Below are 16,468 nucleotides of genomic sequence, written 5' to 3'. Positions count from 1 at the left end.
TCATTAGAAATGTATGGGGGCTGCCACTTTTCTAACAATCATTTACTTGTTTCTGGTCTGTGATGCAAGCATAATAAAGCCACAACTAGACAACAAGTAGTATTAATAGAGGACAAGCAATGTAACCCCTAAAATTTACTCATGACAGAGTGACTTACATTAATATTAATATATGTTTATGATAATGGATGCAAAAAAATACCTAATATGCTTACCAGGTAGCCAGCAGCAAAATAAAAGTGCTTAACTTGATAAAAAGTGACCGTGTTATTATCTTCTTAATTTTATATTTCATTGCTAATTTTATCTTTTGTCTTTATCCAACAGCCGGTGAAGTGAAGGCACCAGTTGTGTTTCTGTTTGGCCCATCTAAAGAAGAGTTGGAAAAAGAGACAGCCACTCTAGTCTGTACTGCCAGTGATTACAAGCCCAGGACCGCAACATTGGAGTTTCTGGTGGATGGTCAAACTTGGAAGAATGGGGTCTCCACATCACCAATCACCAAACAGAGTGACAGTTCATACATGGAAAGCAGTTTCCTCACAATGACCTCTTCTGATTATTCTAAATATGGGGAATACGCCTGCAAAGTGACGCATCAGGGAAAAGAGTTCATCCAGACACTGAAAAGATCAGAGTGTTTCTAATATTCAGCTCATCTCTTTGTATCACCAAGTAATAGAGTTAGTTCTTTATTATGAATGAATACAATGTTAAAGATAAATGGTTCTTTCTCCTTTATGCTTGCCTTTCAAATCCCTTAGATGTTCCATTTGCAATGTGAAATGCATGGATTATGTAATGTTTCTTTTGTTTGCCCCATGAAGCAATCAATAAACGACTGTATATGTGTTCATGAAATCTGTGGTATTTATTCACCTATTAAGTATTAATAAGAATATTGATTCTAAAGATTTGATACACACACAATGGCGAATCACATAAAATGAATCAAGTCAAAGGTCTCTTAGAAACATAGTTATAGAACAGGGGGTATGATATTCACCAAATATTTGCTGATAGTAAATCAATCACTGTCATGTAAAATACATTCAGGAAGATTTTCCTGCAGCAAATTTTTAGTGAAAGTCAGCTTCAATGCTTTATAAAAAATATCCCTTAGTGTTGTATTGAAGTATATACAATATTGCCACATGGTACTAGGTATTATACTACAACACATATTTATCTATGTTAGTTAAGATGAGTCTTAACAAATAAATGAAATGAACATGGTATTAACCATAAGTTAAAGCTTTTGGAGTTTAAAGCTCACATATCGGATTATGTCATGTACCCAAATACCCAAATACTGGTGTCACTATGTGGGTGTCTGCATGTCTTTTGCAGAGAAATTAGACTGTACAGTAAGCTATTTGAGATTAAGGAATCTGTGAACTCTTTAAAATGTTAGAGATCTCGGTTTTGTTTAATGAATAGACAGTATTTAATATCCAGTAAAATGGTTGGAGTAACCCAAAGAGGGGGTTTTAAAAATACTTATCTCCTCAAGGAGTAATACTTAGTTCAATCATTCGTTTTCTGAACTTCACTGATAGCATGAAAATATAAAAACACATATTAAACAGAGCTCCCTTAACATTACCAAACTACACTCTGACAATATGTATGTGCATGAATGCTGTCAATCACCAAACATGAACATTTTCTATGTCTCTAATCACAAAGTGAACCAAGTTCCAGAGATGTTCTACTGAGTAGCACAACCATAGCATCACATAAACCATAGGTAATCTTTTATGGTATCCTATAGAATACTTGTATAGCTCTCAGTCACTGTGGTCCATTTTTGGTGGTGGAACGCAGCGTATTGTCAACAATAAGTACTATCATTCTCTGTCCACATATGTGGTGCAATAATTGTTCAAATCCCAACAGAATTAAGATGAACATGATTTAAAAAAAAATATATGCATTAGGACCAAATTATTTAACCTGTAAAGTACTGAGGTGTATTTAGTTGAGCTTTAAACATTTTGAAAAATAGTTTAAAAAATGGCAGCTCCTATTTCTAGTACTTATGTCCTATTCATTCCATAAAGAGTTCAGAATCATACACTGTATACAGAAGGCATAATTTACTAAAGAAAAGGAACAAGGGCAGTGATAAACTACTATAGCATGCTTGCCTTTATGTACACAGTCCCTGAACTTTTATATCTTATAAACTAATATTTAATGCATACAGTACTTTCCAAGATTGGCATGGATGTCGAACATCCCAATAATGCTATTTTTGTGCTATATGCTCCATTGTGTTTTAAATGCCATGAATATACATTAAGAAATGCATGTGTGAATACCTTTAGGATTTCAAAAGTTGTTGTATAGTTTAGGGATTGCAGGGAAAACATTTTGAAACCTGTAGTATAGCATTATGTGTGTATCCTAATATATGCACAGTGAACCGGCCAGTTTTTGTTCAGCTCTCAATCACTGTGGGTTGTATTTGGAACTGGAACCTAGCTCCTCGTCAACAGTAAGTAATGTATTCACCTATATTTTTAATATAATATTTTAAATAAAATAAATAATTATTTATTTTCATGCTGTGAAAGTAGATATCATTTGGAAATACTCACATTTTATTGCTTTTAAGATAAATTTTTTTTTGTCTATTTTATATTGCTCATCAGCTTCTAAATCCATTCAATGCCCCTTTTACTAAGTGTACAATATGAATTTCTTTGTCATTCTATTATATAAACTAGCCAACAATTTCAGTATCTAATAAGTTAGTTGAATGCACTGTTAAATCATTATATTTACAGTTTAAAGTTACTTCTGTTAATTTATGTATTGCATCCATCACTAAAACGAGCTGTGCTTTTTTACATTAGATTATGTTTCAGTATATGAAAAATATATAAATATTAATAATATAATTGCACTAATGAACATCCTACTGCAACAAACTACTGATGGTCACCGTGAAGCATTTTACACAGATATACAGGTATGTAGTATATAAGGTAATTATGGTGGACAAATATTTTGCTGTGTCTATCTGCCTTAGATGGGGCATATTTCTATCATTAGAAGATGGTATGATTTAATGTATTATCTTTGCCCATGCGATATATTTGATGGCCTATATTCTACATACACCAAAGTCGAAAGCTATGTGCTCACAGGTAAAGTAGTAGTAAATAAAAATGACTACTGGTACTTTACTGCTGTCTTGAAATGTTTGCAGGAAAATATGATACATATTACTCACAGAATAATTAACAATAGTATAGCAAATTTCTATAAAAACCTGTACCAGATGTTGGGGCTAATGTGGGTGTATCTATGTGAGTTCTTCAAAGAAATTAGACTGTTACAGAACTGTTTTTTAACTGGATTAGCAGTATTTATTATCCACTAAACTGGCTAGAGGAAACCCTAAGAGGACACACAAGCATATAAAAGGACAATGATACAGATCTATAGTAATAATCTAAACGGTTGCATTCTACTGTGGAATTGCTTAAATCTGCCATGTCTGTCATGCCATTTAAAAACATACATATGTCTTCAAAGAACTATACATATACTACTAACTACTTTTCTATACCTCAATAGGTAAAAATAAAAAAAACACATATTAAACAGAGCCCTTATTCATATTTATCTTGACTGCATGCATGTGCATGCATGCCATCAACAACAAAAACACTAACATTTTACATGTCCCAAAAATCACCATTAAGTCCCAGAAATAATCCACTGAGTTTTGTCATAGCATCATACAGCTAATCTTTGCACAGTAAGGCTAAGTAAAGTTTTTTTGTTTTTTTTTTTCTCAGCCATAAACCCAGCTTGGCCTCTTGCAAACAATCCATGTGTCCTATGTAGTATGTGTACAGCTCTCAGTCACTGTGGTTCATTTTTGGAGGTGGAACCAAGCTTATAGTCAACAGTAAGTATTACCATTCTGTGTCCACTTGTATGGTGGTTTTTAAATTGCTGTCTGCATTAATCATATAGTCCTTCTCTTTTTCTCCCTATACAAATCCCACCAAAATGCAGAGGGACATGAGTGAAAGAAATACATGCATTTATTTTTCCTGCATAACGATCAAATGATTCTACATGTGATATATTGATGTGTATTTAGTAGGGCATTCAACTGTTTGAAGTTCTTTGAAATAGTGAATGTTCTATCTCATTGGGCATTAGTGGTCCACTGGCCACAGGTATATAGACTAGTACAACAACAAAAAACTGGAAAAACGATATATATACTTTGCTTTCCTATAGCTGCAGCTGGCTGTTCCAGTCTCAGCAATGTTCTTAGTGTTCCTGTACAATGCAGTTTTTGTGCAGCACTAAAACATTGTGGTGGATGTTCGGACCGGGAACTCAGCTCATCGTACAAAGTAAGATTTCTTCTCACTTATTATGCTCATATTTTGATTATATCACATCACATTGCCCCCCTCAGTGTTCAACTAAAATTATATATTTTTGCAATGTATTTTTATATATATATATTTGCATATGTAACATATATGCTTGTCATCCCTAAACTCCCCATTTCCAGAAAGCATTGGATGCATATATGGATATGTTAGCTCACATTTACAGATCAGGTATGGTAAAATTAATCCCATATGTTTTGAGGTCATTAATGAACTTTTACAGTAGGAAAATACATTTTACTATGCATAATAATGACTGTTCTACCTTACTGGTCATCATTAGTGAGTCATTAGGGTTGTTTTACTGATGAAGTAGAGGCTGTACACCTAATAAAATAAATGTTCTCACTACAATAAGTATGTTCAATTTGGGAAGTGAATCTTAGTGAATAAGGTGAAGTGTGAGGGAAATTAAAAGCATTGATTTTTTAGTAGCATGTGATTGGGTGTTTTAAAAAAAACATAGCTTCATCCTATTCATTATGCACAGTGGACAGCCACTTCTCCTTTAGCAAATCAATTGCACTGACTGCAGGTTTATAGATTAATACTACAATAAAATTTGGAGAAACCCTAGATATACGCTGCATCACCTGCTGACTGCTCCAGTCCCATCAATGTTCATGTTGTTCCTGTACAAAGTAGTTTTTGTGCAGCACTAAAACATTGTGGTGGATATTTGGACCTGGAACTCAGCTAATCGTACAAAGTAAGATCTCTTCTCACTAAATATCTTCATACCTAATGTATGTCATATCACATTGTTACCCTCAATCAAAATGATAATTTTAGAGAAATGTAGCTATGTTACATACACACATATTTTTGACCTGTTAGAACAGTTCATAACACACTGCATACAAGCTAAATATCTCTGTACTTTAATGATGTCATATCACATTGTTATCTTCAGTAAATAACCACATTTATATTTCTTAAAAACTTATATGTATATTTGTATCCTATTATTTCAATTTATAATTAGAGACTAAACTGCATACATGTATCTGTATTGTAACCGATATTCTGTAAAATAATACAAAAACCATCATTATGGTAATATTTGTATGCATATTACAGCTCCATATTTTTACTACCTATTTGCAGGAATTCTTTTTGTGCCATTTTCTACAGTCATTTGTGTATAAGTGGCTCTATGAAAATATTAGTAAAGGGCAGATAGATAGATAGATAGATAGATAGATAGATAGATAGATAGATAGATAGATAGATAGATAGATAGATAGATAGATAGATAGATAGATAGATAGATAGATAGATAGATAGATAGATAGATAGATAGATAGATAGATCATCACCATTTACAAATCTACTACTCAGTAATATAAGAGTCAATATTTTTTGTATAACCTAATACGTTTTCCAGTTCCAACTGATCTGGATCCAACATTAATACAAGTAATTTTCAAAATTGTCTTTAATTTCTGTATTTTTTTTAGTAAACACTGAAGCTAAGTGCCAATAAAAGTAAAAAGACAAGAGAACCAATAGGTTTACCACCTTATCAATAATTATCTTACTCTTTTATTCAGTATACATCCCTCTCCTCTCCCATGTTTTATTTTTTTTCTTCTGCTAACATATTAAGAGTGGGTTTAGCATTTTCCTAGGTAGGTTGTGGATGACATGTCACATAGAAGTCACATTAAGTTTATTCCTAGATAACATATTAATTTTTTTAATGTGAACTTTAAAGTTACTCTGTCATGAGAAACATATGGGGGCTGCCATCGCTGACTTAGAAAATGTTGTTTGCCTGGCTGATACTTTGGCTTCATTGCTTACTTATATCTCTGACCTGGAACATAAAGAGATAAAGAATTCTGACACTATTCTGATACTCATTTACTTGTTCCCAGTCTGTGTTGCAAAGGTGTAAAAGCCACAGCTTGGCAACAAGCATTTTTGAAGAGGGCAAGCAATGGCAGCCATGCCATCCCCTTATGAAAGTGGATGCAAAACAATTCTAAGAATGCAGCAAAATAAAAGTGCATAACTTGATAAAAAGTGACCTTGTTATTATCTTCTTAATTTTATGTCTCATTTTTAATTTCATCTTTTGTCTTTATCCAACAGCCGGTGAAGTGAAGGCACCAGTTGTGTTTCTGTTTGGCCCATCTAAAGAAGAGTTGGAGAAAGACACAGCCACCTTAGTCTGTACTGCCAGTGATTACAAACCCAGGACCGCAACAATGGAGTTTCTGGTTGATGGTCAAACTTGGAAGAATGGGGTCTCCACATCACCAATCACCAAACAGAGTGACAGTTCATACATGGAAAGCAGTTTCCTCACAATGACCTCTTCTGATTATTCTAAATATGGGGAATACGCCTGCAAAGTGACGCATCAGGGAAAAGAGTTCATCCAGACACTGAAGAGATCAGAGTGTTTCTAATATTCAGCTCATCTCTTTGTATCACCAAGTAATAGAGTTAGTTCTTTATTATGAATGAATACAATGTGAAAGATAAATGGTTCTTTCTCCTTTATACTTGCCTTTCAAATCCCTTAGATGTTCCATTTGCAATGGGAAATGCATGAATTATGTAATGTTTCTTTTGTTTGCCCCATGAAGCAATCAATAAACTGTATATGTGTTCATGAAATCTGTGGTATTTATTCACCTATTAAGTATTAATAAGAATATTGATTCTAAATATTTGATACACACACAATGGCTAATCACATAAATTGAATCAAGTCAAAGGTCTCTTAGAAACATAGTTATAGAACAGGGGGTATGATATTCACCAAATATTTGCTGATAGTAAATCAATCATTGTCATGTAAAATACATTCAGGAAGATTCTCCTGCAGCAAATTTTTAGTGAATGTCAGCTTCAATGCTTTATAAAAATACCCCTTACTTTTGAATTGAAGTATATACAATATTGCCACACGGTACCAGGTATTATATTACAACACATATTTATCTATGTTAGTTAAGATAAGTCTTACAAAATAAATTAAATGAATATGGTATTAAACATTAGTTAAAGCTTTTGGAGTTTAAAGCTCACAGACATATGGGATTATGTAATGTACCCAAATACCCAAATATTGGTGTCACTGTGTAGGTGTCTGCATGTCTTTTGCAGAGAAATTAGACTGTACAGTAAGCTATTTGAGATTAAGGAATCTGTGAACTCTTTAAAATGTTGCAGATCTCGGTTTTGTATAGACAGTATTTAATATCCAGTAAAATGCTTGGAGTAACCCAAAGAGGGGTTTTTAAAAATACTTGTCTCTTCAAGGAGTAATACTTAGTTCAATCATTCGTTTTCTGAACTTCACTGATAGCATGAAAATATAAAAACACATATTAAAAATTATAAAGATATATGAAGATATATAACATATTAAAGATTATAAACAGAGCTCCCTTAACATTCCCAAACTACACTCTGACAATATGTATGTGCATGAATGCCGTCAACCACCAAACATGAACATTTTTTATGTCTCTAATCACAAAGTGAACGAAGTCCCAGAGATGTTCTACTGAGTAGCACAACCATAGCTTCACATAAACCATAGGTGATCTTTTATGGTATCCTATAGAATACTTGTATAGCTCTCAGTCACTGTGGTCCATTTTTGGTGGTGGAACCCAGCGTATTGTCAACAATAAGTACTATCATTCTCTGTCCACATATGTGGTGCAATAATTGTTTAAATCCCAACAGAATTAAGATGAGCATGATTTAAATAAAAAATATATGCATTAGGACCAAATTATTTAACCTGTACTGACGTGTATGAGCTTTAAAATTTTGAAAAATAGGTTAAAAATGGCAGCTCCTATTTCTTGTACTTATGTCCTATTCATTCCATAAAGAGTTCAGAATCATACACTGTATACAGAAGGCCTAATTTACTAAAGAAAAGAAAAAAGGGCAGTGATAAACTACTATAGCATGCTTGCCTTTATGTGCACAGTCCCTGAACTTTTATATCTTATAAACTAATATTTAATGCATACAGTACTTTCCAAGATTGGCATGGATGTAGAACATCCCAATAATGCTATTTTTGTGCTATATGCTCCATTGTGTTTTCAATTTCAATAATATACATTAAGAAATGCGTGTGTGAATACCTTATGGATTTCAAAAGTTGTTGTATAGTTTATGGTTTGCAGGGAATTTTGATAAGTAAACCTGTAGTATAGCATTATGTGTGTGTACCCTAAAATATGCACAGTGAACCGGCCAGTTTTTGTTCAGCTCTCAATCACTGTGGGTTGTATTTGGAGCTGGAACCTAGCTCATCGTCAACAGTAAGTAATGTATTCCCCTATATTTTTAATATAATATTTTAAATAAAATAAATAATTATTTATTTTCATGCTGTGAAAATAGATATCATTTGGAAATACTTAATTTTTTTTGCTTTTAAGATCAATTTTGTCTATTTTATATTGCTCATCAGCTTCTAAATCTATTTAATGCACCTTTTCCTAAGTGTACAATATGATTTTCTTTGTCATTCTATTATATAAAGCCAACAATTTCAGTATCTAATAAGTTAGTTGAATGCACTGTTAATGCATTATATTTTCAGTTTAAAGTTACTTCTGTTAATTTATGTATTGCATCCATCACTAAAATGAGCTGTGCTTTTTTTACATTAGATTATGTTTCAGTATATGAAAAATATATAAATATTAATAATATAAGTGCACTAATGAACATCTTAATGCAACAGACTACTGATGGTCACCATGAAACATTTTACACAGATATACAGGTATGTAGTATATAAGGTAATTATGGTGGACAAATATTTTGCGGTGTCTATCTGCCTTAAATGGGGCATATTTCTATTATTAGAAGATGGTATGATTTAATGTATTATCTTTGCCCATACAATATATTTGATGGCCTATATTCTACATACACCAAAGTCGAAAGCTAAAGCCAATGTGCTCACAGGTAAAGTAGTAGTAAATAAAAATGACTACTGGTACTTTACTGCTTTCTAGAAATGTTTGCAGGAAAATATGATACATATTACTCACAGAATAATTAACAATAGTATAGCAAATTTCTATAAAAACCTGTACCAGATGTTGGCGCTAATGTGGGTGTATCTATGTGAATTCTTCAAAGAAATTAGACTGTTACAGAACTGTTTTTTAACTGGATTAGCAGTATTTATTATCCACTAAACTGACTAGGGGAAACCCTAAGAGGACACACAAGCATATAAAAGGACAATGATACAGATCCAAATCCAAAGTAATAATCTAAACTTTTGCATTCTACTGTGGAATTGCTTAAATCTGCCATGTCTGTCATGCCATTTAAAAACATACATATGTCTTCAAAGAACTATACATAGACTACTAACTACTTTTCTATACCTCAATAGGTAAAAATAAAAAAACACATATTAAACAGAGCCCTTATTAATATTTATCTTGACTGCATGCATGTGCATGTATGCCATCAACAACAAAAACACGAACATTTTACATGTCCCAAAAATCTCCATTAAGTCCCAGAGATAATCCACTGAGCTTGGTCATAGCATCATACAGGTAATCTTTGCACAGTAAGGCTAAGTAAAGTTTTTTTGTTTTTTTTTTCTCAGCCATAAACCCAGCTTGGCCTCTTGCAAACATTCCATGTGTCCTATGTAGTATTTGTACAGCTCTCAGTCACTGTGGTTCATTTTTGGAGGTGGAACCAAGCTTATAGTCAACAGTAAGTATTACCATTCTGTGTCCACTTGTATGGTGGTTTTTAAATTGCTGTCTGCATTAATCATATAGTCCTTCTCTTTTTCTCCCTATACAAATCCCACCAAAATTCAGAGGGACATGAGTAAAAGAAATACACGCATTTATTTTTCCTGCATAACAATCAAATGATTCTACATGTGATATATTGATATGTATTTAGTAGGGCATTCAACGGTTTGAAGTTCTTTGAAATAGTGAATGTTCTATCTCATTGGGCATTAGTGGTCCACTGGCCACAGGTATATAGACTAGTACAAAAACAAAAAACTGGAAAAACGATATATATACTTTGCTTTCCTATAGCTGCAGCTGGTTGTTCCAGTCTCAGCAATGTTCTTAGTGTTCCCTTACAATGCAGTTTTTGTGCAGCACTAAAACATTGTGGTGGATGTTCGGACCGGGAACTCAGCTCATCGTACAAAGTAAGATTTCTTCTCACTTATTATGCTCATATTTTGATTATATCACATCACATTGCCCCCCTCAGTGTTCAACTAAAATTATATATTTTTGCAATGTATTTTTATATATATATATATATATATATATATATATATATATATATATATATATATATATTTGCATATGTAACATATGTCTTGTCACCCCTAAACTCCCCATTTCCAGAAAGCATTGGATGCATATATGGATATGTTAGCTCACATTAACAGATCAGACATAAAATTAATCCCATATGTTTTGGGGTCATTAATGGACTTTTACAGTAAGAAAATACATTTTACTCTGCATAATATTGACTGTTCTACCTTACTGGTCATCATTAGTGAGTCATTGGGGTTGTTTTATTGATAAAGTAGAGGCTGTACACCTAATAAAATAATTGTTCTCACTACAATAAATATGTTCACTATGAAAAGGGAATGTTAGTGAATAAGGTGAAGTTTGAGGGAAATAAAAGCATTGATTTTTTAGTAGCATTTGATTGGGTGTTTTAGGAGAACACAGCTTCATCCTATTAACTAACATTCATTGTGCACAGTGGACAGCCACTTCTCCTTTAGCAAATCAACTGCACTGACTACAGGTTTACAGATTATTACTACAATAAAAATTGGAGAAACCCTAGATATACGCTGCATCACTTGCTGACTGCTCCAGTCCCATCAATGTTCTTGTTGTTCCTGTACAAAGTCGTTCTTGTGCAGCACTAAAACATTGTGGTGGATATTTGGACCTGGAACTCAGCTAATCGTACAAAGTAAGAACTCTTATATCTTCATACCTAATGTATGTCATATCACATTGTTACCCTCAATCAAAACTATAATTTTAGAGAAATATAGTTATGTTACATATACATGTATTTTTGACCTGTTAGAACAGTTCATAACACACTGCATACAAGCTAAATATCTCTGTACTTTAATGATGTCATATGACATTGTTATCTTTAGTAATTAACCACATTTATATATTTATTTATTTATTTATTTATTATCCTATTATTTCCATTTATAATTGGAGACTAACCTGCATACATGTATATGTGTTGTAACCTTTACTCTGTAAAATAATACAAAAACCATCATTACAAAATAAGAGTCAATATGTTTTTATTTTTTTTTAACCTAATAAGTGTTCCAGTTCCAACTGATCTTCATTCAACATTAATACAAGTAATATCCAAAATTGCCTTTCATTTTTGTATTTTTTTACAGTAAACACTAAAGCTAAGTGCCTATAAAAGGGTTAGCACCTTATCAATAATTATCTTACTCTTTTATTCAGTATACCTGCCTCTCCTCTCTCATATTTTACTTTTTTTCTTCTGCTAACATATTAAGAGTGGGTTTAGCCTTTTCCTAGGTAGGTTGTGGACAACCTGTCTATAAATCACATTGAGATTAGTCCTAGATAACATATTCATTTTTTTAATGTGAACTTTAAAGTTACTCTGTCATGAGGAATGTATGGGGAGCTTCCATCGCTGATGCTTTGGCTTCATTGCTTACTTAAATCTCTGACCTGGAACTTAAAGAGATAAAAAATTCTGACCCTTCTCTGACACTCATTTACTTGTTCCCAGTCTGTGATGCAAAGGTGTAAAAGCCACAGCCTGGCAACAAGTATCACCTTATGTAAGTGGATACAAACAAATACTAAGAGCGCAGCAAAATAAAAGTGCATAACTTGATAAAAAGTGACCTTGTTTTTATCTTCTTAATTTTATATTTCATTGCTAATTTTATCTTTTGTCTTTATCCAACAGCCGGTGAAGTGAAGGCACCAGTTGTGTTTCTGTTTGGCCCATCTAAAGAAGAGTTGGAGAAAGACACAGCCACCCTAGTCTGTACTGCCAGTGATTACAAACCCAGGACCGCAACAATGGAGTTTTTGGTGGATGGTCAAACTTGGAAGAATGGGGTCTCCACATCACCAATCACTAAACAGAGTGACAGTTCATATATGGAAAGCAGTTTCCTTACAATGACCTCTTCTGATTATTCTAAATATGGGGAATATGCCTGCAAAGTGACGCATCAGGGAAAAGAGTTTATCCAGACACTGAAGAGATCAGAGTGTTTCTAATATTCAGCTCATCTCTTTGTATCACCAAGTAATAGAGTTAGTTCTTTATTATGAATGAATACAATGTAAAAGATAAATGGTTCTTTCTCCTTTATGCTTGCCTTTCAAATCCCTTAGATGTTCCATTTGCAATGTGAAATGCATGGATTATGTAATGTTTCCTTTGTTTGCCTTATGAAGCAATCAATAAACGACTGTATATGTGTTTATGAAATCTGTTGTATTTATTCACCTATAAGTATTAATAAGAATATGGATTCTAAAGATTTGGTACACACACAATGGTAAATCACATAAAATGGATTAAGTCAAAGGTCTCTTAGAAACATAGTTATAGGACAGGGGGTATGATCTTCACCAAACATTTGTTGATGGTAAATCAATCACTGTCATGTAAAATACATTCAGGAAGTTTCTCCTGCAGCATAGTTTTGGTAAATGTCAGCTTCAATGCCTTATACCCCTTAGTGTTGAAATAAAGTATATACATTATTGTCACACATTACTGGGTATTATACTACAACACATATTTATCTCTCTATGTTGGTTAAGCTAAGTCTTACCAAATAAATACAATTAACATGGTAATAAATATTAGTTAAAGCTATGTGGAGCTTAAAGCCCACAGACATATGGAGTTATGTCATGTACCCAAATATCGGTGTCACTGTGCGGGTGTCTGCATGACTTTTGCAGAGAAATTGAAGTGTAAGCTATTTAGGATTAGGGAATCTGTGTAATCTTTAAAATGTTGCAGATGACTGTTTTTTAATGAATAGTCAGGGTGTAATATCCATTAAAATGGCTGGAGTAACCCTAAAGAGTGTGGAATTGTGGTGTGGTTCACATTCAACACCCACAGAATGGTGGCGGAACTCAGTGTGCCCCTCACAGCCCCTGAACTTTTGTAGTTTATAAATTGATATTTAGTGCATACAGTAGTGTCGAAGTTGGGCATGGATGTATAACATCCCAATAATGCTGTTTTTGGTGCTATATGATCCATTGTGTTTTCAGTTCCAGTAACATACATTAAGAAAGGAGTGCGTGAATACCTTTACAATTTCAAAAATTATTGTATAGTTTAGGGATTGCAGGGAATACATTTTGATCAGTAAATCTGTAGTATAGCATTATGTGTTTACGCTAAAATACGCAGAGTGAAGCAGGCAGTTTTTGTTCAGCTTTCAATCCCTGCGAGTTGTATTTGGAGCTGGAATGCAGCTCATCGTCAACAGTAAGTAATGTAGTCACCTATATTTTTTTATTAAATAATAATTTTTTCATGCTATGAAAGTAGATATCATTTGAATGTACTAAAATTTTTTGCTTTTAGGATTATTTTTTTTTATTTGTCTATTTTATATTGGTCATCAGCTTCTATAACCATTCAATGCACATTTTACTAAGTATATTTTATGATGTTCTTTGTCAGTCTATGATATAAACTAGCCAACAATTTCAGTATCTTTGAAGTAAGATGAATGTACCATTAAAGCATAATATTTTTAGTTTAAAGTTACTTGTGTTAATTTTTGTATTGCATCCATCACTGAAACGAGCTGTGCTTTTTTTGCATTACGTTATGTTTCAGTATATGAAAAATATATAGATAATAGTACTATGAGTGTACTAATGAACATCCTAATGGAAAATACTATAGATGATCACCATGCAACATTTTACACAGATATACAGGTATGTACTGTAGTATAAAAGCTAATTATAATGGACAAATATTTTGTGTCTATCTGCCTTAGATGGGGCTTATTTCTATTATTAGAAGATGTTATGATTTAATGTATTATCCTGGCACATATGATATATTTGATGGCCTACACACTACATATACCAAAGTTGAAAGCTTAAGCCAACGTTCTCGCAGATAAAGTGGTAGTAAGTGAAAATGTCTGCTTTACTGCTGTCTAGAAATGTTTGCAGGTTAATATGACACATATTACTCTCAAAATAATTACAATAGTACAGCAAATGTCTATAAAACCTGTACCAAATATTGGTGCTAATGTGGGTGTATCAATGTGAATTATTCAGAACTGTTACAGATCTGTTTTTTAACTGGATTAGCAGTATTTAATATTCACTAAACTGGTTAGGGTTGGGGTTTCTAAGAGGACACACAAGTACATAAAAGGAAGATACAGATATATTGTAATGATCTCAAGTTTTGCATTCTTCTGTGGTTTTTCTTAAAGCTTCCATGTCTGTCATGTCATTTAAAAATATACATATGTCTTCAAAGGACTATACATAGACTACTCACTACTTTTCTAAACCTCAATAAGTGTAATAATAAAAAAACACATATTAAAAAAGTACCTTTCTTAATATTTATTTTGACTAATAGCATGTGCATCCATGCCATCAACTACCAATACATGAACAGGAATTTTCCATGTCCCAATAATCACCATTAGGTCTCAGAGATAATCCACCGAGTTTAGTCGTAGCATCACATAGGTCATCTTTGCACAGTAAGGCTAAGCACAGTTTTTTTTTTAGCCTCAGCCATAAACTTCAGCTTGGCCTCTTGCAAACATTCCATGTGTCCTATGTAGTATTTGTACAGCTCTCAGTCACTGTGGTTCATTTTTGGAGGTGGAACCAAGCTTATAGTCAACAGTAAGTATTACCATTCTGTGTCCACTTGTATGGTGTTTTTTAAATTTCTGTCTGCATTAATCATATAGTCCTTCTCTTCTTCTCCCTATACAAATCCCACCAAAATTCAGAGGGACATGAGTAAAAGAAATACATGCATTTACTTTTCCTGCATAACAATCAAATTATTCTACATGTGATACATTGAGGTGTATTTAGTAGGGCATTCAACGGTTTGAAGTACTTTGAAATAGTGAATGTTCTATCTCATTAGGCATTAGTGGTCCACTGGTGGCAGGTATATAGACTAGTACAAAAATTAAAATTGGAAAAACTTTATCTTTAAGGAAAAAAAAAAAAAACTTTATATAAGCTCTTCATCCTCATAGCAGCAGCTGGCTGTTTAAGCCTCAACGATGTTTTTGTTGTTCCTGTACAATGCATTTTTTGTGCAGCACTAAAACATTGTGGTGGATGTTCGGACCTGGAACTCAGCTCATCGTACAAAGTAAGATCTCTTCTCACTTAATATGCTCATACTTTGATTATATCACATCACATTGTCACCCTCAGTGCTTAACCAACATTATACATTTTTGGCAATGTATTTTTTTATATATTTGCATATGTAACATATATACTTGTCATTCCTAAATTTCCCACTTCCAGAAAGCATTGGATAAATATAGAGATATGTTAGCTTCCATTAACAGACCAGGCATAGTAAAATGAATCCCATATGTTTTGTGGTCATTAATGGACTTTTACAGTAAGAAAATTCATTTTAATATGCATACATAATATTGACTGTTCTACCTCACTGGTCATCAATAGTGAGTCATTATGGTTGTTTTACTATTTTAAATTACTCAGAAGAGTAGTGGAGAACATATCCTTCTCTTCTCATCTCAGTACACAAATGGCTTGCATTCACTGCAACAGAAATGGCCAGTTTAGTAACACATGATGTCACCTTATCACTGTGCTTCTCTTTGAAGATCTCCTCTTCCTGCTTCTCCAGCTCAGAGGTGGAGAATCAGGGGGAGAAGCTGTGTAATAAGAGGAAGAAGACTTCTTTCTTCCTATATATCAGCACCAGTGGGT

At 33.1% G+C, this 16,468-nt stretch overlaps 1 gene segment (V, D, J or C); it reads left to right on the top strand.

Moving 5' to 3' along the window:
* Positions 1–4,315: 4,315 nt before the first annotated feature.
* Positions 4,316–7,044, top strand: LOC309544261 (Ig lambda chain C region-like). The segment is given in 2 exons: positions 4,316–4,385; positions 6,525–7,044.
* Positions 7,045–16,468: the final 9,424 nt, after the last annotated feature.

This window comes from Pelophylax lessonae (assembly GCF_965119305.1).
Source record: "Pelophylax lessonae genome assembly, chromosome: 1".
NCBI classification, from domain to species: domain Eukaryota; kingdom Metazoa; phylum Chordata; class Amphibia; order Anura; family Ranidae; genus Pelophylax; species Pelophylax lessonae.
The sequence above is the reverse complement of the archived record's forward strand: the minus strand, read 5'-3'. Positions and strand labels throughout refer to the sequence as shown.